We start from the raw sequence: 23371 nt of genomic DNA on the forward strand, positions 1-23371 counted from the left end.
CAGTTCTCAGGCCAGGCTACATCTAGAAAAATGCACAAACTAAGACAAAGTGTGCCTAGAAGTGCATTTATTAGTGAAAATAACACACACGCAAATGCATTATATCAGGGCAAAATGCATTTGCAAATAAGTGTATATTCGGCAAAAATTGCATGGAAAAATGTATGCACTTGGGGGAATCCACACTAAAATTCTAATGAGTTTTCATGGGGCCTTTTTCCAAAAATGCAAACTGAGGTTGAAATGTGGACAGGGGAAGCCAAGATCGGAAAAATAGGAAACCCAAACTGACAGATTCACCATCCCTAGTGGGGGGCTAGATAGATACATTGTGGGGATTCATATGTCTCTGTCTTGCGGATGAGGGCTGGCAGCTCTACTGCCTGCTAGGAGGGCTGTGCTGTTTGCTTTCCCCAATGCTCTGCTGGTGTACTTGGAAATAAACCACATATTTCAAAAACAAGTCTCCAGTGATCTCTCCTGCGAAAAGGAAGCCAAACCCCGGAGCTTCTCACTGCCTGGGGGATGCAGGGAGCATGTAACAATATTGTGTGGTGTTTTGTTCTTGTTTTTTTAATATTTTCCTCATCTTAAATGCCATTCCTCATGTGAAAGATGTGCTGCAGATGGCTACAGTGCCATAGGCATACAGACACCTTTTGATGCTGAACACTAACGCTTCAAAGAGCCACCATCACAGACCCACACTGTCCTTTAGTTCTAAATTTTAATCCGGTGGCCTTAGAGAATATATTGGTCTATTTGATGCCAGTTCTGTGCATTTTCAATGTTCTCTGTGCTATATATTCTCCCCTGAGTTTGTTTGTACCCTCTTTGCAAAAACAGTCTGGCATACTTGTTTACATTATGCATTTTACTAGCACTGGCCCCATGAACTGAGACCTCTATATTCGTCAATCTAAACCATACCACTGACCTCTAATGCTTATGGGAGATGAAGAAGGAAGTTGTCCATCAGCTGTCTGTAGTCTAGAGACTCTGTTAATGATGAAGAAGCAAAATGGACTTTTTTTTAGTAAATAAAAATAGCATCCAGCAGTAGGAACATATTTCCTGTTCGCTGTGGGAAATGTAATTATAGGTGACGCATTAACCTTGGTTTATTTCCATTTACTTTTTTATCATTAAATGCAGTTGGGCAGTTTTGTAGTTTTGTACCTTCCAATTTAAAGTTTTCAGCAGAAGCTCTCTCCCTGAGAAAGAAAATTTAGCTTGCTCTGGGCTGTTAGCATCCCTGTGACGAGGAGGTTTTATATTCTCCCTGCTTTTAAAGAAAACCGGCAGAAGGCAGTATAGTTGCTTGCTGTGTATGTCCCCATTCACTCTTCATTTGAGGTGTGATATCACCTGTCTTCAGGCAAAGGGACAATCATATGGATTGCTGGTGCCAGAAGCAACCCATTAAGGTCTAATACTAATTTATAATAATTGATTATTTATACCCTGCCCACCTGGCTGGGTTTCCCAGTTGAAGAAAGGGACAACAGAAAGTTGAGAAGGCAGGAAATTATTATTTATACATCATTATATACTTATCCCACCTTTCTGCCAAGGAGCTCAAGGTGGCAAGCTCCCCCCTGCACCCACTATTTTTAGTCTCACAACAACCCTGTGAGGTAGGTTAGACTGAGAGGCTGCGACTGGCCTGGGGGCACCCAGGAAACTTTATGGCCAAGTGGGGATTTGAACAATGATCTCCCCAAATCCTGCTCCAGCATCCAAACCATTATGAGCAAGCTCTGGGTCAGGGACCAACAATGAATTTTAGTCCACTTCCTGGTGGGCCTCAGCATCTCAGCCTGCCTCTTGGTTGTGCACTAGCCCTTTGATTGGATAGAGGCTGGTACAGGGAAGCTTCCTGTCTACACAGTGAATAGGCACATGTAGGAACAGGGATTGATTCGAGAACAAGGTGAGAGAGAGTGTAATTCATGCTGCTATTGAGCTGTCCAAGCCATCAGGGTTCGGTCAGTCAGCCAGCTACAAATCCACCTAACAGTTACATCATTCAACCCACATTTTACCAGCTTCCTCACAAGAATATCATGGGGGACTTTGTCAAAAGCCTTACTAAAATCAAGATACGCTATGTCCATAGCATTTCCCTGATCCACTAAGTTTGTAATTCCATCCCAAAAAAAATTAGAAAAGAAATCAGATTGGTCTGGCATGACTTATTTTTGAGAAACCCATGCTGTATCTTAGGATCACAGCATCCTTTTCTAAATGCTCACAGACTGACTGTTGAATTATCTGTTCTAGGACCTTTCCTGGTATTGATGTCATGCTCACCGGTCGGTAGTTACCTGGGTCTTCCTTTTTCCCCCTTTTGAAGATGGGAATAACATTTGCCCGCCTCCAGAAAATTTAAAAGGGGGATGGAGAAAGGGATAAACTCTTCTGCCATTGTAAGACCCTTCTTTCTGAAACTATTAGCAAACCCCTGAAACAGCAACCAAACAGCAACCAGTGACTGGCATAGCATTCTAATCTATTCCTATGGCTGGAATGTTAGGCTAAAAGGAAGACAGGCAGCTGTGTATGACATTTCATAATTACGTTCATTGTAGGATCATCCCAAATATGAATGAAATAGTACTGTAAGTCAAATTGCAGATCTAAACTGCAATGGGAACCTGTGGCCATGCGTGAGGAGAGACAGGGGGACATGTTTTGGGGGAAGCAGGTTCAAGTGTGATGATCAAACAGGCCTTCAGTTGCCCCAAAGCACTGTGCACAACTCTACTTATTGCAATAAAAATGTAGGTAACGGAATGGACGAAGCTGGAGTTGTTGCGCTTGGAGGCACTGTAGAATACAAGGCACATCTCTATTCTTGAGGAGAAGAAGAAAAATCCCCAACAAATATTTGAGAAGGCAGGCGATTGTCAAAATTGAAGGGTATTGCCAGCGGAAGTTCAAAGGGTGGGTGGCACTCATCATTATTTGTCTGCAGTGTCACATTGCTAAACTACCAATTTAAACAGAGAAGTGTTTCCACAGAGACGGAATCTGCTCTCACATTTTCTGAAGTAATTGACTAGGACATGTGTTTGAAGAAGTACATTAAAGACTTGTTGTGTCTGGAAGGGCTGACATCTAGGAATTAAGCTATTAGCTACTTCCTTCTCCTGCTACCCAAGAAGCTCAGTGATGCCAAAGTGTCAGGAACAGTTTACTAGTGTTACCCTCAAGAGGGTACACTTCGGAAAGGGAAAGGGGAAAAAGGGGGAAAAAACAATAACCACCCAGCTGTTATATATTCAATGTTTTTATATGATTAATGTTGTAAAAATTGTAACTCCCTTTTGCAATTTTAATGAAGCTCTGTTCGGGAGGAACAGCTTGCAGCAGTTTCGCAGCTGTTTACATACTCATTACCCTGAGGTAGCTGTAGACTTCAGAAATTAAGCTTCCTTTCACCTTCACTTATGCTTTTGTAATCCCCATAAAGTCATTAGGCTGCATGCATTTCCCACGCAGCTGTAACTGGGAATTGGAGAATAGGCCCCTGTTTAGTTTCCTCCTGCAAAACTGTCCCTACCGAGTAAGGCATCAACTGAGCGTCATCTTTCATTTCATCTGAATTGTTTGCGGCCTGCCTCCCTTCCGAAAAGTCAGGGCATATAGAAGTTAAAGCATACATATAAAGTAAACCATGGGGAGACAGAAGGTAAATTGGGACCTTTTGGGACATCTCTGGATGGTATAACTCCCAAAAGTTTAACAGGAAGCGAAATTGCAAAGGAAAAATATATATATTTGGCAAGACTGGTCTTGTGCTATTCACTTATCTCTTAACCTCCTTGTTCCTCACCTGTAAAATATGGACATTAATTAGATACTTTTTATTGGGTCTTTTGAGGAGCTTTTCTGGCCAGGTTTAGATTTTTTTAATTTATAGTTTTATTAAATTTCAAAAATTTCACATGTGCACCCCAAAACATAGATTTTTCTTTAGTTTTTTTCGATTTTTGTGACAGATTTGAAGGGAAGGGCTGTAGCTCAGCAGCAGAGCACAAACTTTGCATTCTGAAGTTCCCAGGGAGGGTGCAGTGGTTGGGGCAGAACTTATCTGAAACCTCAGAGAGCTGCTGCCCAGATCTTTCCCAGACTGCATCTGTATTAGAATCATTCTTAATCTGTTTTTAATGTTTCATCCCTTGTTCTTTGCCATCCTAGGCTCCTTTGGGTGGAAGGGCAGAATAGAAATTTAGTAAAGAAGACCTCAACGTAATAGTCATTCACAAACATCACATAATCTTTTCCTGGAAGAAAAGGTATCCCAATTAAAGCGTATTAGCTGTTATAAACTAATGTGTTTTTGCCTCCCACCACTCCAAATAAATGTATAAACCAGTTCTTGGGGATACAAATTGCGTGCCAAGTGTTATGTAGACAAATAACATGGGCAAAAAATGTCTTTTAGACATACAGATTACCTTTTACAATCTGAATCAGGTGAGGCGGAAAAAGTGCTGAACCGCTCTTTGGGAGCAGTAATGGACTTGATGAGGACCAATAAATGTAATCCAGAGAAGATCGCTGGTGATGGATAGTTCAGCTGTGCACACATTGCTCAAGCAGAGGACTGCAGTCTGCCTAAAGAAGCAAGTATACAGTTTGGGCGTGCTTCTTTTAGATTCACTTTGTCACATGAGCCCAAAGTAGACTTAGTAGCATGGAGGGACTCCTATCAGCCAATATTCCAGCTATGGTGCCCTCCTGGATACAGGCAGCAGACTCATGGCTTCCCATGATTTCAAGGTGAGAGTTACAACATAGCACTTTACGTGGTTCTGCCTTGAGAGAAAGTTCAAAAGCTGTCGCTAGTCCACAATACTGTGGCTCCCATTTCATTTCTGTGGTTCTAACCTTTAAAGCTCTACATGGGCGGTCTTCTCTCATTCCGGTCTGTTCATTAACTGAGATAATCACTTGAGGTATCTCTGCCTTCTGAGATGGAAACTGAAGAGAGTCTTTTCTGTGATGGCCCCTCACCTTTCCAATGCCCTCTCCAGTACGGCTGCGAACATCCCGTCTCCGATTTGGGGGGCAGATTCTGCTCTTTGCAGCAGCCCTGAGCTGAGGTGATTTGGGGCCAATCTGACACAAATCTGGGGGCAAGACTCCAACTAATTCAGTGGCCTTGCACAGTGTCTAATGATGATTTTCAACCCCAATTAAATATGTAATCAGGTGGCAGGTAGTAGAAGATGTATGGAGGCTGCCTGTGTGTGTCTCCTTCTCCCCATTCTTCTTTCTGCCAGGCTACCCCTGTTTTGAAAGCCCAGAATCACTCTGTATGGAGCTGATCCAACCTGAGGCAATCTGACACAGCCTCAGCCTTCTCCAGCTGAATCCTGCATCAACCCATACTTTCCCGATTCGGTTCAGGATCCAGGATTTCGTCAGAGTCCGTATGCAAGCTTTACCATAAGAAGTGGTGCAGGGTGACTGTTTGAATTGGTGGAGCTGCACTGTTTCTTATCACTGGGCTTCTACAACATTTAGTGAGAAGAGTGTGTGGGCTGCCATTGTCTGCCCACTAAAAAAATATCAGTTATTCTCTGCACTTCCATAGGCAGGGGAAGAACTTCCACATAAGAGTGTTTCCATACAATATTGGCTCTTTACCTCCCGTTCAGTAATTGTGCAAATCACATGACATACCGTACATTTTGAATTCATGTATTGCCTGAAGGAAAATCTGATCTACAGATCCATTGCCAAAAGCTAAACCAGCATTCCATTTATTTATTTATTTTAATGTGAGGGATGCTTTCTTCTAGCCATACACAATTTTCTTCCCCTCCCCTCAAAAAATGGTTTAAGTTTTCATTAACTAAAATACTGCTTTCTGTAAACTGAAAGAATGATGTGTTCCAGCCAATAGAGAACAGAAGCCCTTGGACTATCCCATAATGCAGTGCAAATCTTCTGCTGCCTCCCTCCCCAATAAAAAAGTCCAACAAGGGGCGGGAGCAGGAATGGGGCAAACATTTGATACCATCGATAGTAACAATAGCATAAACAAACAACCTTTTTAATGCTTTTTATTGCAAGCCATCCCGCTAACTCTGAGGTATTAGAAAGCATGAAATATAAATGAAGTAGATAAATGAAGCAATCGAACATGTCTAAATTATAAAGGGAGACCTTTGTGCTTACATTGCCAGTATTTATTCATTAAGAATTCCGTCTATTCATAAAAACCAAAGGCACCGTGTTACTATAGCGCAGGCTGCAGTTCTGTCATTAAATGCCTCATCAAAAGTTGCTTTATTCCCAATATTATTCATTCTCTTAGTTCCTTGCAAACTTCCTTTCCTTGCAATTTGCAGATGGAAATGTGATTGCATAACCTTACTAAACAGTACTTTGGAGGTGAGAGCAAACATCACGAAATGTAAAATAAATGTGGCAGGGGCTTCTGCATTCCTGGTTGCTTGGAAGTAAAAATGTGTGTATACAACTGTAAATATTGCATTTTATCCTCCGAGACTCATGAAGAAACTTCTACACCTGGATGCTTGCAATTCTGCATGGATAAATCCTTCTTGCTCATCCAGGATCACGTTTAAATCATGGCTAAATACAGTGGTACCTTGGGTTACATACGCTTCAGGTTACAGACTCCGCTAACCCAGAAATAGTACCTCAGGTTAGGAACTTTGCTTCAGGATGAGAACAGAAATCATGTGGTGGCAGTGCAGCGGCAGCAGGAGGCCCCATTAGCTAAAGTGGTACCTCAGGTTAAGAACAGTTTCAGGTTAAGAACGGACCTCCAGAACAAATTAAGTACTTAACCAGAGGTACCACTGTACTATGATTCATGCATTGTTCATGTAAGCTACTTTACTAAAGAACAGCAGTAACAATGAGGCTGCTCTGAATATTTTCAATCTCAATTTTCAGTCCACAAAAAGGAATTATAGAAGCCGAGGGGGAATATTTTCTCCAAAACTCTGATTGTTAGAATGGTCAGCTTATTCTGCACCTGTTCAGTTCCACTGTTTCACTTACCTGCTGGTGCTTTAATTCCACCCCTTCCATTAAATGCTTTTTCCTCATCCTTGATTAATCATATTCACCACAGTGACATCAGCACATAACTCATCAGATTTTGCAAAGCGATTATGTCACTTGCAAAGCAAGGGAAATCACTGTCAACCGCGAGTGAGGAAAGAGAAGGTGCAGAAATCATCCCAGCTAATCAGGGGTTGTAAAAGAAATGAGATGATGTCATTACACTACCTAGCCAATCCTGATGTTGTTGCAGGCAAACAAATTCAAATGAAGGGAGCACATGTCAAGACTACCCAAAAATGCCTAAAGTAGTGGGTATTTTTAGCTTAGCCCTAAATTACTACTAGATATAGATTCATATTTATTAAATTTATGAGTTCTGGCATCTTTCTGTAAACAGCTTTGAGGAGTTCCTTTTACAACCAAACAGTATATTAATTATATGGATTTTTATGAAAGAAATTATACAAAAACATCTCAAGGTAATGAAGAATAGAAATATCACACAATAGGAAAAAAAATTCAGCAAAATAGTCACATCTGGTAAGCATGTCAGAAGCATACCCCACCCAATGAACATCTTTCACAATCACCACAAAATAATCTACGTATTGAAAATTCCCCAAAACAATAACACCAGCATTCAAATCCCAGATAATATAGAACTGTTTTACCTAGTGCCAGAATGATGTCAAAACTGGCACCAGGTGAGCCTACCTGGGGAGAACTTTCAATAAATGAATACCAAGACTACTACTGTTAGCATCATTAGTGGCTAGCTGGATATTTTTAGGGGTGGTTCATAGCTACACTGCAACATTGTGTTGCAGATCCCACTTGTAACTAACGAATTCCTATTTAGTTGCTTAAAGGAATTCATTAGTGGGGAGGCGATGAAGTGTTTCAGGACACTGTTTTTTTAACAAACAACTGATAAGAAAAAACCCCAGCAAATTATCATCTGGGTCAGAAAAAAAGAGCAGTGCTGCAGTTGGCCAAGAATATACTTTAGCCTCAGTCTCTTTGCGAATAAGTACTAAGACACTTTTGAAGTCCCATATGAATCAGAATAGCTGATAAGGATCACACTTTGAACATCAGGGCACCTTATTCTTTAGCCAGGAATCCTCTCCTTCAGTCTGCATTACTGATTTTTCAAACTATGATAAAAACTCCTGCAGCATCTACCATCCCAACTGCCTTTTAAAGAAGTAAATGGTATTAGTAAATGGTATTAGCAGAAGAACCAGAAATTAGTGTCTTCAATATATTCATACTGGAGGGTTCTTATGAATTAATTAATGAATTCAGCGAATTATGAATGTCAGACAGATCTGTTTTGCTTCGCCCTTATTTTTGCTAATGAAATATAATCCAATAACCAGTTCTACCCTTGCAAGAGTCTAATTCACTTAAGAGCCAACTGTCATATTAATTATGTTTATATGAAATCTGTATTACTGTTTAATTTCACAAACACACACTCTTGTGACCTATGTATAAAATATAAAGATTCCAGTTGCTTTAAGAGGACCCCCACCCTCCAAAGCCCCCCTCACATTTTTCATCCAGTGTGTGGTCTGAGTAAACACTTTCCCAGTGCTGATTTGCATGCAGCTACTAGAAAAGTAATCATCACAAGTCAATGTACAGCACAAGTCAATGTACAGCACACGTTTCACAGTGCAGTTTTTGGGAGGCTCTCAAGAAAATGCAGGTCAAATATAAAAGAGTTACTGTGTCTATACTTTGCTGAGACTGTAGGGCACACATGGAAATATCTAGCAGATGCTGAAATTTACCTTTATGAGGTTTTCATTGCTAAGGATCAAGTTTCTAGTCCTCACAGCCACACAAAAAAATAACTGAAAACAGGTTGGGCAAGACTGCTGAAGTCTCAAAAAAAACAACAGAGCTTTGGGGTAGACTTTTAGGGATATTCCATGCACAAGGTGAGAGTCCCCTACTGCCTCTGACATTGTTACATTAGTTGTTTATAAAATGCTTTCTGTCACAAACTGAAATGTATTATAATCAAGATGAGATAATGTTGGCTGGTGCAGAAGCTTTTGTATAAAATAGTTTTGGTTCCATTTCCTAACCTTTGACTTAGCTTGGAAGTTCTTGCAGCACAATCTGTTTACTTACAAGTTTGGAACACACTGAGCAGAAAATCTAAAGCAAAAATGAGAAGCTCTCAGTCTACCATGATTTAAAAAAATAATAATAGAGCAACTTGCCGATCAGAAGGTTGGCAGTTCGAATCCCTGTGACAGGGTGAGCTCCTGTTGCTCGGTCCCTGCTCCTGCCAACCTAGCAGTTCGAAAGCATGTCAAAGTGCAAGTAGATAAATAGGTACTGCTCCGGCGGGAAGGTAAACGGTGTTTCTGTGTGCTGCTCTGGTTCGCCAGAAGCAGCTTAGTCATGCTGGCCACATGACCCGGAAGCTGTACGCCGGCTCCCTCGGCCAATAAAGTGAGATGAGCGCCGCAACCCCAGAGTGGGTCATGACTGGACCTGATGGTCAGGGGTCCCCTTTACCTTTACTTTTTACAACAACTTTGTAACCCTTCTTGATTCCCACTAGCATGCCTTATCTTCAGCTTTTGGACGAATTCCTCATCCAAGTGGCCTTGGATTTGTCTTGTCTATCCAACACCTGGCAATGTTACCTAGTCCACGAGCACATTATTGACATGACCTAGAGTGCTTACTAGGGACACGGGTGGCGCTGTGGGTTAAACCACAGAGCCTAGGACTTGCCTATCAGAAGGTTGGTGGTTCGAATCCCCGCAACGGGGTGAGCTCCTGTTGCTCGGTCCCTCCTCCTGCCAACCTAGCAGTTCGAAAGCACATCAAAGTGCAAGTAGATAAATAGGTACCACTCCGGCGGGAAGGTAAATGGCGTTTCCGTGCACTGCTCTGGTTCGCCAGAAGCAGCTTAGTCATGCTGGCCACATGACCCAAAAGCTGTCTGCGGACAAACGCTGGCTCCCTCGGCCAATAAAGCGAGATGAGCGCCGCAATTCCAGAGTCAGTCACGACTGGACCTAACGGTCAGGGTCCCTTTACCTTTACCTTTTAGGGTGCTTACTGATATTGGCATTCCATTTGCTACTGAGCCCACCAACCAAAATACTCTGTTAGGTCAGATGCATAAAAATGATTTCCCATAGTCTACTCGTTCATCCCACACATCTGATAAACTGTAAATGTAACCTGGGGCACTGCTGTTTAGTATTGGAGAAGTCAAATGCAAATTGACAGAGGAAATAAACAGTAGGCAAGAATAGTGTCAGGTATCAGTGGATGTGTTGGTAATGTAAGATTTCTAGAATACAGCATCAGTAATGGCATTTAATGCACGTGTCGTGGGACTGTGCCAGTTTTTACTGAAAGTGTAGATTCTGTCATGGAAGGCTTAAAGGACACATGAGACAAGAAGCCAGATAAGAACTTCATTGTTTGTCTCCAGCAAGAGCAGAACACAAAATTCCTGACTCCACCTGTATCCAGTAATACATGGGAAGCTGTCTTATACTGAATCAGACCATTGGTCAATCTAGTTCAGCTAGATTTGAGAAGTGCATATTGAGGAGGGAGGCTGCTTCAGGTAAAAGGAACCAGAGCTGTCTCCAGGTTTATGTAGTCCTTTCACTCCTGCCTGTCATAGCCTCTTCGCTGAGCCACAACACACAGAGCTCAATGGAGTGGAAGGCCAACCAGGAGAGTTTCTGAGTTGTACTTGCCTGGAGGCAGAGTCATCACCCAAAGTCAGGTCCAGTCCTAGGGTCAGGCTAACAGCAATCCACAGTCCAGGGGTCAGGGAATCTGATGATCAAGGGTCAAGATGGGCAGGCAGCAGCAAGGTAGGGCTAGGAACTACAAGCGTTGGTACCAGCATCTAACTGCTGTTGGAAACTCTTCTTAAAAAGGCTGCAGCCAGCTGGTTCTTCTCTGTGCCCCTGAATGCTAAGCAGCTGCAGGTGGAGTCACTCTGCCTTCTCCCCCTTCAGGCTACTGCTCTTCAGGCAAAGCTAACTCCTGGCCCACGACTGCCACCCTATAAAAGTCTGGGGCATCTTCCTAGAAATAGCAGGGAGAGAGAAGGAGAATTCTGCATTGTTGCCAACTGAGAAAGCAGAAGTAGAAGCAGCATAAAGGAGGATGCAGGGCAGAGGCAAGGAGGTGTTGCAAGACCATCAGCAACTGGCTGACTGTGCCACCCGGTACCACCAGGCCTTTAAGGAACCAACCCGGATACAGTCGAGAGAGGAGAAGGAAATAAGGAAAGCCAATGGGAACCAAATCAGAGTGAAGCAAGAAGGATTGTATGGGCGATGAGAGAGATTTGTGCACTTAGAGATGCAACCCATTGTAAGTAAGAAATACAGAAAGCACAGTGAGTAAAGCACTCTTTGCCAACTTGGTGCTGTCTGAACTTCCCTTAGTCTTGGCCAGCATGGCCATGTTGGCTGGGGCTGAAGGGAGCTGTAGTTCTGGATAGCATAAGATTGTTGAAGTCTGGACTAGTTGGAGAAACCATTTCATTATCAGTCACTGTAACATAATCATATCGGCACATTGGGAGAAAGGTGGTGTGCACTTTTCCCCCCCTTAATTTTTTTGCCTGCCATGCTCCCTTGAGTAAAAAGTTCGTTCCTGTTTTGAAAAATACAGATAAACTGCTTTATTAATATTGCATCATGTTTTCTCTGTCTCACAGCTGTAATGTATTGAGACCCACCACTGTTTGCAAGCTATTATGTAAACATAGCAAAAACATTGCTTACAGTAATTAGGGTAGCTTTTTTCCAGCCTCTTTTTCCACTTTCCTGCTAATTAAATTTTAGAGATTACTGTAAATAATGTACTTTCCGGGAAACCCCAAATGCTTATCAAAAAATAAAACCAAAGACTTAATCTCAAATGAATAAAACGGATCCTTCTTTTTACCCTCATAAAAAGCTAGTATATCTATCTCTCGGTGTGGTATAAAAGCAGCCAATGGAAAGATACTGTATTTTCCCTTCAGAGGTGGGTGGTTCATTACACAATGGAATACGAAGATTGGAGAAGGAAGTGGGGGTGTCAGGTACAGGCTAGACTAGCAGGAAAGAATTCTGGTGAAAAGGATAATGGTGTATATTCCAGAGTTAGTGTAAGGCCCAGTTCACACTCCCCACCCCCCGTGCCGCTGTGTAGGCTTTCCAAATCAGGAGCAAGCCTCAGACTCCATACCCACCTCCCAGCTTCAATATCTCATGCCTTAGAGGTCATCAGGAATAGTCTAAAGGCACAGGATGCACCTCTCTAACTGAAGGTAAGTGCACGCTACCTGGTTGTTACCTGGATTGGAGTGAGCCAGATTTCCTCAAAGGAGTTCAAAGGTTGAGGCAAGGGATGGGCAGACTTGTCAATTTCTGTTTCTCTCTTTCTCATTTTCCCCAGGCTTAAATTCAGTTCTCCACATTTCTGCAGCAGTTTGCATTTTTTGCTGCACTTTTTTCTCTTTTAAGTCCTCTTTAAAATTTGTCAGCATTTTCGTGCAATATTATTCTAATGGACACATTTCTGTATGCCATTTTACCTGATGTGCACATTTCCCCGAGCAATTTCCCCATATGTAATGCATTTTATAAGTTGTTTTCACTGATATATGTATTTTATACGTGTTTTCCCCCTGACATCCACATATTTTTCTGCAGATCGTTTGAGTGAAGAACTGCACCACAAAATTCAATGGAAGGCTGTGTTTTGGTTCATGCATTGTTTCAGAAATTGCGAATAAAGCAGGTTTGCACTAAACACCTAACCACATCAATTTCTCTCTCCTCCCTAGTTGGGTAGGCATGCAGTAGGGGTATGCATGTATACACACCTGTGGTTCATGTATCTTACCCTCATAAACTGTCCATCTGGAGTAGATGTGGGTGGGTGAGTGGATTCTAATAATAATAATATTAATATTTTATTTGTACCCCACCCTCCCCAGCCGGAGCAGCTAACATCATATAAATAATATAATATGCATAAAACAAGCAATCAATCAATTAAAATACATCCCAAAATTAATTCAAATAAATTAAAATTAAAACTGGACAAATAACAATCCTCACGTTAAAACTGAAAGCGGTTAATACTCGCCAGGACCAACTGTTTCCACTGATATTATAAGGACCTGTGAGCAGGCTGCGAAACCTCCTTCATGCTTGTTCTTATACAAAGAGAAAATGAATCAGGCTGAACCCCGACCAAAGACCTGGCATAACAGCTCCATCTTGCAGGCCCTGAGGAAGGATGTCAAATCTCACAGGGCCCTGGTCTCTTGTGAGAGAGCGTTCCAGCAGGCCTTCTACTACAAGTATGGATGTTTGTAGGCCCTGGGTCGTATGTGTTCATATCAGTCAAGCCCAAGGCTCATGCGCTAACCCTATCACATGTAGACATTTGAACATAATGCGATCCAAAGGAAGCCTATCTCAGCCATCACTAACTCTGAGCCCCAGCCCTACTTCCCATCGCTTTTAGACGGCCTTTCCACTCAACCTCTACTTGCCCTGGTTTCGAAATTTGTCAGTCTTCATCATCAGTGGACAGATTCCATGTTTGCTTTGGGGTTATGATATGATGAGATGGCACCAACTGGAAATCCCAGTTGCAGCATTTCCAGTTAATGAAATGGCACGTTGTTAAAGGTAAAGGAAAAATGGGCATGTCTTGTCATTCCCCACCCTACTTTTCATTCTAGTTTTCTTACACAACAGAAACGAGTAAATTGATAACAGGAAAGATCTGGAACTGGAAGCCCAACATGTTTAAAACCAAGGCAAAGTTTTCATTGGGGAAAGTGTCAGTTTGCTGACCCAAAACAGAGAAGCGCCAACTATTTCTCCCAATGGCTCATCCGAGCTGGAAATGTTGGTGTTTCCGTCTATTCTCATTTGAAACAACTGACTTAATTCGCTCCTGATCTTCTCTGATTGCGCACTACCCACTTGTTGTTTATTGATCGCTTCACATGGAAATATTTATCAGCCACTAAGCATGACAAAGTACCATAGCAGAATAAAAACAAAAATACAAGAAGTAAAAATGTAAAACAATTCTCAAAAAAGAAATCAGAGTCAACTCACTCTTCTGGGAAAGCCTGCAAAAATTGAATGTGTTTCGCATCCAATTTGCTATGCCATGCGGATATTATGTGACCAGTGAGGTGAATGAGTTGTGAATGGCTAATTGATGGACTTTTGAATTATGGTGCTGGAGGAGACTCTTGAGAGTCCCATGGACTGCAAGAAGATCAAACCTATCTATTCTTAAGGAAATCAGCCCTGAGTGCTCACTGGAAGGACAGATCATGAAGCTGAGGCTCCAATACTTTGGCCACCGCATGAGAAGAGAAAACTTCCTGGAAAACACCCTGATGTTGGGAAAGGTAGAGGGCACAAGGAGAAGGGGACGACAGAGGACAAGATGGTTGGACAGTATTCTCGAAGCTACCAGCATGAGTTTGACCAAACTGCGTGAGGCAGTGGAAGACAGGAGTGCCTGGCGTGCTCTGGTCCATGGGGTCACGAAGAGTCGGACACAACTAAACGACTAAACAACAACAATTGATGGACAGCCCTGACTGCCAGGTAGTCCAAATATTTGAACAAAGACTCTTATGCATTGAAGCTGGGCGGGTGGATGGATTTTGCTTATATTCTGGCCTCAGAGCCCTTTTCAGGGAATCTCCTTCACTCGTTCTTGTCATTAGCTGGCAATATGAAACCTCTTGATTTGCCAGGTCTGATATACATAATGGGACTTAACCAGTCAATAGAGTTTACACTCTGCCTGCTGAATCTTAGGCTCTGTTTCAGACTCCAACAAGTGACCTTACCAGGGATAAGGAATACACAGATATGGGTATCAGGCTAATTCTCCAATGCTCCAGCCTGATGCTGATTTGCAACAAAGGATTCGACTGGCTGTCTTTGTTACCTCCAACACTTCCATAATATTATGACGGAGTAAACAACTTAAAAAGCAAAGGTGGGGAATGTTAGAACAGAAATGGTTTTTCCATTCATTGTCTTCGAAGACACGGTTTCCAAAACAAGCTCATTGTTTTAGCAATGAGCAAATGACACGTTTTGTGTGCTGGGATTAAGAAACAAACACAAAAGTCACCTTAAATTGTCTGACTTTGGTCTTATTGAGTTATAACTGTAAGCCAAACCACGGCCAAGTGTGAATACACAAGTGTGTGTAAAAATTGTGTCCTTCCAGCAGTCCTGCTGCTGCCACGCTACCCAGAGCTAAGCCTTTACCAGTTTCATGGTGCCTGCAAATAAACTCCTGCCCCCAAGCAGTATGTATGTATACAAAATCTAAGTGCCACAATACTAATAAAATTGCTTGCTGGAAGGGCACATTCTGCAACAAAGCATTTTAGCTATTAAAAAAAGACTAAGGTATATGTGTGTGTGTGTGTGTGTGTGCGCGCACACACACACACACACACACGCCCTAAGAAATTTCTAAGTATTGGACAGACCTCCAGGGGGGAAAAGCAAATTTACATCAACCATGTATGCTCTTGTTCAAACATGACTCAAGAATGCTGCCGCCTAGCTATTAGAGGTGGTGCTCGCTTTGGCAGCACATATGGTAGTTTTGCAAATATACAAGGCGTGGCAAGTTAGGATTCCCTTGGGTATTTTTTGCCTCATTCAGTAAAGAAATGCAATGGCTGGAGTTTTTAATAAAGCCTCATTCCCTTTTCACCATACACCAAAAATCTGTAAAGAAAACCAGGGATGTCGACTGGGAAGAGCTGGACTTGCCATGTTTTGCAAAGGCAAAGGGCTGTGACCTGGAGGTGGCAAATGCACTCAAATACACCTGACCTTTGCGTCTGGACAATTCATGCTGATCTCCTGCTTATGTGCGAGCAGAGGATATAATGTCATCACTGAGACCAGTGTAGACTACATCTTGGCAAAAACAGCCCAGCATTAGGTTTCCCTGTGCCGTATCATTGCTCCTGCCATTCTGCCTGCTCCCATTTCCTACAACAACGTCCCAGCTGAAAAGACATGCAACTTGCTCTAATAGCCAGGAAGAAAACACCCCCACCCTCTGATCCTTAACTGCAACAGATGCAGCTGCCTGGGAATGGGGTGGAGGAGCTCCCATTGTCAGAGGAAAGTGGATCTGTGGCCCATTGGCATCCTTACAAATAAGGGCACACACTTGGGGAAAGGGGCTGTAGTTCAGAAGCAGAGCACCCACCTTGCCTTCAAAAGGTTCCAGGTTCAATCCCCAGAAACTCCAGGTGTAGGGCTATAATTATTTTTATTTTTTATATGCTGCCCATCTGACTGGGTTGCCCCAGCCACTCTGGGTGGCTCCCAACAAAACAAAATAGCAAAAACACAATACAACGTCAAACACTTATCCAATCCAAATAACTTTATTGTACTAGCAATTGGAAGGGACGAGGGTGGCGCTGTGGGTTAAACCACAGAGCCTAGGACTTGCCGATCAGAAGGTCGGCAGTTCGAATCCCCGTGATGGGGTGAGCTCCCCTTGCTTGGTCCTGGCTCCTGCCAGTCAAAGTGCAAGTAGATAAATAGGTACCGCTCCGGCGGGAAGGTAAACAGCATTTCCGTGTGCTGCTCTGGTTTGCCAGAAGTGGCTTAGTCATGCTGGCCACATGACCCAGAAGCTGTATGCCGGCTCCCTCGGCCAATAAAGTGAGATGAGCGCCACAACCCCAGAGTCGGCCACAACTGGACCTAATGGTCAGGGGTCCCTTTACCTTTACTAGCCATTGGACATGATAAATCAGGATCAAAAATAAACATAAGCAAAAGGGATGCTGCGCCACAAATAATAGGTCTCTACAGTGGTACCTTGGGTTACATACGCTTCAGGTTAAGTACGCTTCAGGTTACACACTCCGCTAACCCAGAAATAGTGATTCTGGTTAAGAACTTCTTTGCTTCAGGATAAGAATAGAAATCGGGCTCCGGCAGTGCGGCAGCAACAGGAGGCCCCATTAGCTAAAGTGGTGCTTCAGGTTAAGAACGGATCTCCGGAACAAATTAAGTACTTAACCCGAGGTACCACTGTATTAAGAATCAAACACTAAAAACTTTTCTGGGAATGTTATCTGCCTAAAACCCTGGAGAGTCACGATCAGTCAACCTAGACACTGGCGGAGGAAGAGGGGGGCGGGGGAGTGCACTGCCCCCAGCAGCGCGATCCTGGTGGGGTGTCACCGCGGCTGCTCCCGTGCACGCTGGGTGCCACGCCCCCAGGACATGCGCCATGCCCTGTGGACGGCATGCCACACCCCCGGTATGCATACCACACCCCCAGGGTACACGTCATGCCCCCAGGACGCGTGCCAGCCACGCCCCAGCCTACTCTCTGCCCCCCGGTGCTAGAGCATGAAGCTCCATCACTTAACCTAGAGAGCACAGAGCTAAATAGACTAATGGTCTTACTCAGTATAAAACCAGCGTATGTTCCTAAGATGCAGAAATGCAACACCAAAAAGCATGTGTTGTACTTTGGGTCAGTAGGTTTATCACTTTTCCTTCTCGGATGTTGCCAAGAACACTTGGCATGCCCCACAAATGATTAGAGCTCTGTTAGCAGAGCACTGTCTCCCCTGAACCTATCTCAAAAGTTAAAAATATCACAGACTTTTGCAAACGAAGTGCTCTGGAAACATGAGTTATGTTTCTTTTTTTAATCAGAAGAAGTGGTGAATGAAGGAGGCACTGATGATCAACAAGGTGCTGCAACTCTTGTTAAAGCTGCCAAAATCTGAACCATCCCTTTCTGGCTGGATTTTGATTAGGAGAGGGACAAGATTTTCTGCACATCCACAGGACGCTTAATCTCATCTCAGAGCCTTCAATAAAGGTCAGTGTGAAATATCACATCCAGACAAATAAGATATAGATTGGCAGGGGTGGATAATTGGAGATTTATATACTATTTAAAAGTGCAAGGAAGACCCAAATAATTGCTTTCGCCCTCATGGGCTCTGCATTAAGGGATTGGACTAAAGGCATCTTTAGCTGAAAATATCTAAATCAATTATTTTCTGGTCTAGCCTGCCTCAAAGGGATCGTTTTAATTAGGGTACCAGCATTAGTAGAGATTGCAGATTGTATTTCATTTGAACTTTTTCACTTTATAAATCCCTTTTGGATATTATGCTTATTTTGTGTTCTTATTGTTTCTCTCTCCAGTTTGTGTTTTTCGGTATCAGACTGATTAAAATGTACAGTATTCAGCACTGATTACAGCGTGTATAATACTCCCACAATGTCAAACTTAATGACGAACATCTGCTTAACATCTTTAAGTACATTAATTGTGCTCACCACTCTGGCCATACATATTCATTCACAACCATTTCTGAGCTATTCCACAGAGCTTGCAACATGAATTAGGGGCTGCTCAAATCTGAAGTTAATTGGCAAATGAATATATATAATAGTTTTAACAAAGAGCCATATACGTACATGAAGTGCAAATAAGGAAACTATGTGATGGGACGAGAGGCATACAGAGACTGCTGGGTGAACAGCGGGTTAAAGCCAAAGCAACATCATAAGGTTTTTGCTAAGAGAAGGGGGGGAGGAATCAGTGCAGTTCAAATTTAAATGCCTATCTAGCTAATCTGCACTCAAACCTAAACACAGCCATCCATCAAATTTCCTGCCTTTCTGAAGTTTGCAATGCAGTTTTCCACCAAGTGATGGGTCCAAAAATGCACCTACTGGTGAAAAACAACATACAAAAATGCATTATGTTGGAGAAAATGGTTTTGCAAAAACGTGTCTAGTAGGCAAAATTGCAAAACAAAAAAAACGTGTATGGTAGGAGAAATGGGCATGAAAATGCTGAGGATTTCTTTTTTAAAAATCACTAACTATTATACATACAGTGGTACCTCGGATTAAGTACTTAATTCGTTCCGGAGGTCCGTTCTTAACCTGAAACTGTTCTTAACCTGAAGCACCACTTTAGCTAATGGGGCCTCCTGCTGCCGCCGCACGATTTCTGTTCTCATCCTGAGGCAAAGTTCTTAACCTGAAGCACTATTTCTGGGTTAGTGGAGTCTGTAACCTGAAGCGTATGTAACCTGAGGTACCACTGTATTTGGAGAACTGAATTTAAGACCGAGAAATGAGAAATGGAAATACAGTGAAACTAACAGATTTCCCCACCTGTAGCTGTTACAGAAATATACTTAGGCCTGCATCACTACACAGGAGCCACTGATTGGAAGAACATCTGCTTTGCATGCAGAAGGTCCCAGCATCTCCAAGTATGCCTGCTGGGGTCAGTCAGCATAGTTAATACTGCGCTAGATGGACCAGCCTAGTAGCTAAACTGGGGTTTTTGAGTGTTTATACTGAGCTCTTGGAAGCCCAAGGCTTTGCAGTTTATAAATATGAACACTCAAAGATCCCAATTTGTCTTGGGGCAAGCAACATCCCTAGCCTGAACCCACAAGTTGAATGCCCAGCAGTCACATGAGTGTATCGTAATATAATTGTATAGCTTCCTCATGCTATCTGTTAGTTCTCCTACCACCAGTCAATAATATAGATGTGGTGGCCATGCTAATCTTCTCTGTATCATTCCAATTTTAGTATATGTGCTGCCAAAGCGAGCACCACGTCTTAGCCTTTTGGCTAAGATCAAGTGTAATAATACAGACGTGGAGGGCTGCAGAGACAGAGAAGTTCAAAGGGCAACTAGCAAGGGGAGTTAACTGTACGTGACCTGCTTCAAGCAAAGTATCCTGGTAGTTATTACCCTTCAACACTTCCAAAGCACTGGGGCTGGTTGGTGTAGGTTGCCTCTGAACTTTGAAAACCTTGATATCTGGCTAGTGGAAAGCTGGATAAAATCTAAGGAGGGAGGCAGAATATATTCCCACCTCTGACCAGACAAAATCGCCATAGCATTGACATTAACAGCCTCAGCTCTGCTTCACCTTCAACAATGACATAACACAGTGTTTGCTAAGCAATTTTTTTCCCCTTTACTTGTTTTGCCTTAAGCAGACAGTATGGTTTTTATAATCAGTTAATTTTATGACAGGGCACTTTAATCTCGTTACAGCCTTCATGATCCAGTGGCTATGTTTGTTGCCACTAGGTAATCTGGCATTTGAAAGCTGCAGTTATAATTACACCTCAGGATCAATTAGTGCAGCTATTTGTTAACATCCAGAAACTAAAAGCACTTAACTCTTCTGTTTCCTACTTCTTTAAAAGGGTGAACATTCTTTCTCCAGCTAGGGGTGTGTGTACAGTGGTACCTCGGGTTAAGTACTTAATTCGTTCTGGAGGTCCGTTCTTAACCTGAAACTGTTCTTAACCTGAAGCACCACTTTAGCTAATGGGCCTCCCGCAGCTCCCGCTGTACAGTGGTACCTTGGGTTACATATGCTTCAGGTTACATACACTTCAGGTTACAGACTCCACTAACCCAGAAATAGTACCTCGAGTTAAGAACTTTGCTTCAGGATGAGAACAGAAATCATGCAGTGGCAGCGGGAGGCCCCATTAGCTAAAGTGGTGCTTCAGGTTAAGAAGAGTTTCAGGTTAAGAACAGACCTCCAGAACAAATTAAGTACTTAACCTGAGGTACCACTGTATATAGAAGCAGGTTCATAGACAGACTAGGCTCAGGGAGTCACAGGTTCAAATCCCCATGTGGCTGTGAAGTTAATGACATCACCTTGAGCTAATTGCTACCTCTCAGCAGGGCCTACCTCACAGGGTTATTGTGCGAACAAAATTTGTGGTGAAGCATGTATACAACCCTGAGCTCCTTGGAGTAATAGTAGAATAAAAATGAATTGATTAAAAATTATTTATCTTTTTTAAACAGAGCATTTGTTTTATTGTGGAGCACTATGGCAAGCATATTGCTGGACTGTCTGTCATTTCTTCTGATTCCTCAGATCCTGATTTGCTGTTCTTTTGCTTATATATTTTGTATGCTTACCTGTAGGGGCCTATACTTTAGCTGTAATGGGTGGGAAGAAGATATTTTGACATTTTGGTGCTGTGTAACCTATTACAAGTGGAAAGGTGTATGATCATATCGTAATACAAATATTTTCTCTCTTTTTTTTTCAAAAAACAAGCAAGCAAATAGCACATGCTATAGCTACAGTGTCAAGCCAAGCACATGCTCATTGCTGTGTTTTTAAGCAGTGATTTCTCTGGGAATGATTGTGATACTAACATTATAGGAGCAGGCGACAGAAACTTACTGAATTATCATAAAGAGAACAGAGAAGCACTCTGGCCAGAGTGACCTACTGACAACCAGCACCGTTTGTTTGCTTTGTGCTGCCTTCCTTCTGGCATTCCACTTAATGTGCCCAGAATAGAAGCAGGCGACAGGAACATTTGGCACCATGCCCCCATATGAAGGATAACTGCTGTGCAATAATAAGATAGCTGTGCCTCTGTCCACATTGACTGGGCAAGGAATTGCCATGGCATCCAAGTGAGTTTGAAGAGCAAACTGAGATGTGCCAACCAAACCAAACTCTAGTTTGTTTCAGGCTCCCCACTTCTGTTTTGCTGCTGTTGTTTCAGTTTATGGCAAATAAGTGCAGCTGTAGCTGACCATCCCAAGGACTGGACCCTTCTAGCAGATCCAAAGACAAGAGCAGCCCACTCCAGCTGCACCCCAAAGTACCCCACTTTGGGTCTTTGTCATAGGCTATTGCCATTGGGGGAACTGCCGCCACTAGCAGTTGTGCCATGGTCATTTTCTCACAGGTTCACATTCTTAAATTCAGTTCTCCGCATTTCCACATCAGGTTGGGTATTTATTTATTTATTTATTTATTTATTTATTTTACAAAGAAATTCCTCATGAAAATTTATCAGCATTTTTAATGCACATTTTTTCTAATATGCACATTTTTGTATGCAGCTTTGACTAATGCAAACTTTTTTTTGAAAAGCATTTCCTCTAATATAACACATTTTTTAAAATGTCATATTCACTAATACATGCAATTCTAGGCACACTTTACCCCAATATATCAATTGTGGTACACATTACTTGGCTGGAAAACTGAGCTGCAAAGTTCAAAGAAATGCAAATTTTGAAGAAGGGTGCTCTTTTGGTTTCAGAAAGCGTGAGTTGTGTAGGTTTGCCTTTAACTAGAAACTGAATTGAATTCATCCCCCATTCCTACGGAGCCACCCCAATGAACACAACATTAGCCTCAACAGTGACAGAGCCTCCGGCCACTACTAGAACTTGGCAGATAGGACCTTGGTTTATCCTAACCCCTTTGAGTGATGCAGATTAGGGATTAGGACTAAGTGATTTCATGCCATCTTCATGAATATCCAGCAATTTCTAGGTGCCTACATCTCACATTTGAAGCACTGTTTACTTCCCCCACTCCATATGAAATTTGATTATTGGATTTGTTTAAAGCATGCCCACCAGTGTCCTCAAACAGATTATATCACTGTACTCCTCTTAAAGCGTAGCATAACTGTTATGTATTCAGTGGTCTGTGTTTGCCTGACCTTCAGTCTGGACTAAGGATTCTGAGCCCCTGTGTTCTGATTCAATACCTGATATCCAATCACAGAACATCTCATGATTTGGGCCTCTGCCATTGGCCCTTACACTCTGAGTCATGATTCACAGCTTGGAATCTTAGACAGCCAATCATGGTGGGAGTGGGAGTGGCCTAGGCCTTCAGAAATGTATATAAGCAGATGCTTTGCCCTTGTTGTCCAGTTCTGTTAGTTCAGTAAAGGTTCTTGTTGTTATCACTGTGTCTTGCCTCGTGGGAACCCACCTACACTTCAGTAACAATACAGGGTACATTAATTTTACTCTTACAATGGTACCTCGGGTTACATACGCTTCAGGCTACATACGCTTCAGGTTACAGACTCCGCTAACCCAGAAATAGTACCTCGGGTTAAGAACTTTGCTTCAGGATGAGAACAGAAATTGTGCTCCAGCGGCGCAGCGGCAGCGGGAGGCCCTATTAGCTAAAGTGGTGCTTCAAGTTAAGAACAGTTTCAGGTTAAGTACGGACCTCCGGAACAAATTAAGTACTTAACCTGAGGTACCACTGTACTGGTAAAATTACTGCATCAACAGTAAAAGAGTAAATATTACTGCATCAACAGATTGCAAATAGTGCCTGCCTTCTCTGTCCTTTAAACTGGTAAGCAAGTTAGTGGAAGAGGATTAAAAATGAAGACTTTTTCTCTCCTTGTTTAGTATGTTTGATAGCAAG

At 42.6% G+C, this 23371-nt stretch overlaps 1 pseudogene; it reads right to left on the bottom strand.

The window, feature by feature from the left end:
- Nucleotides 1–19684: 19684 nt before the first annotated feature.
- On the bottom strand, nucleotides 19685–19745 carry LOC128414970 (uncharacterized; annotated as a pseudogene).
- Nucleotides 19746–23371: the final 3626 nt, after the last annotated feature.

This window comes from Podarcis raffonei, chromosome 5, assembly GCF_027172205.1.
Source record: "Podarcis raffonei isolate rPodRaf1 chromosome 5, rPodRaf1.pri, whole genome shotgun sequence".
NCBI classification, from domain to species: Eukaryota; Metazoa; Chordata; class Lepidosauria; order Squamata; family Lacertidae; genus Podarcis; species Podarcis raffonei.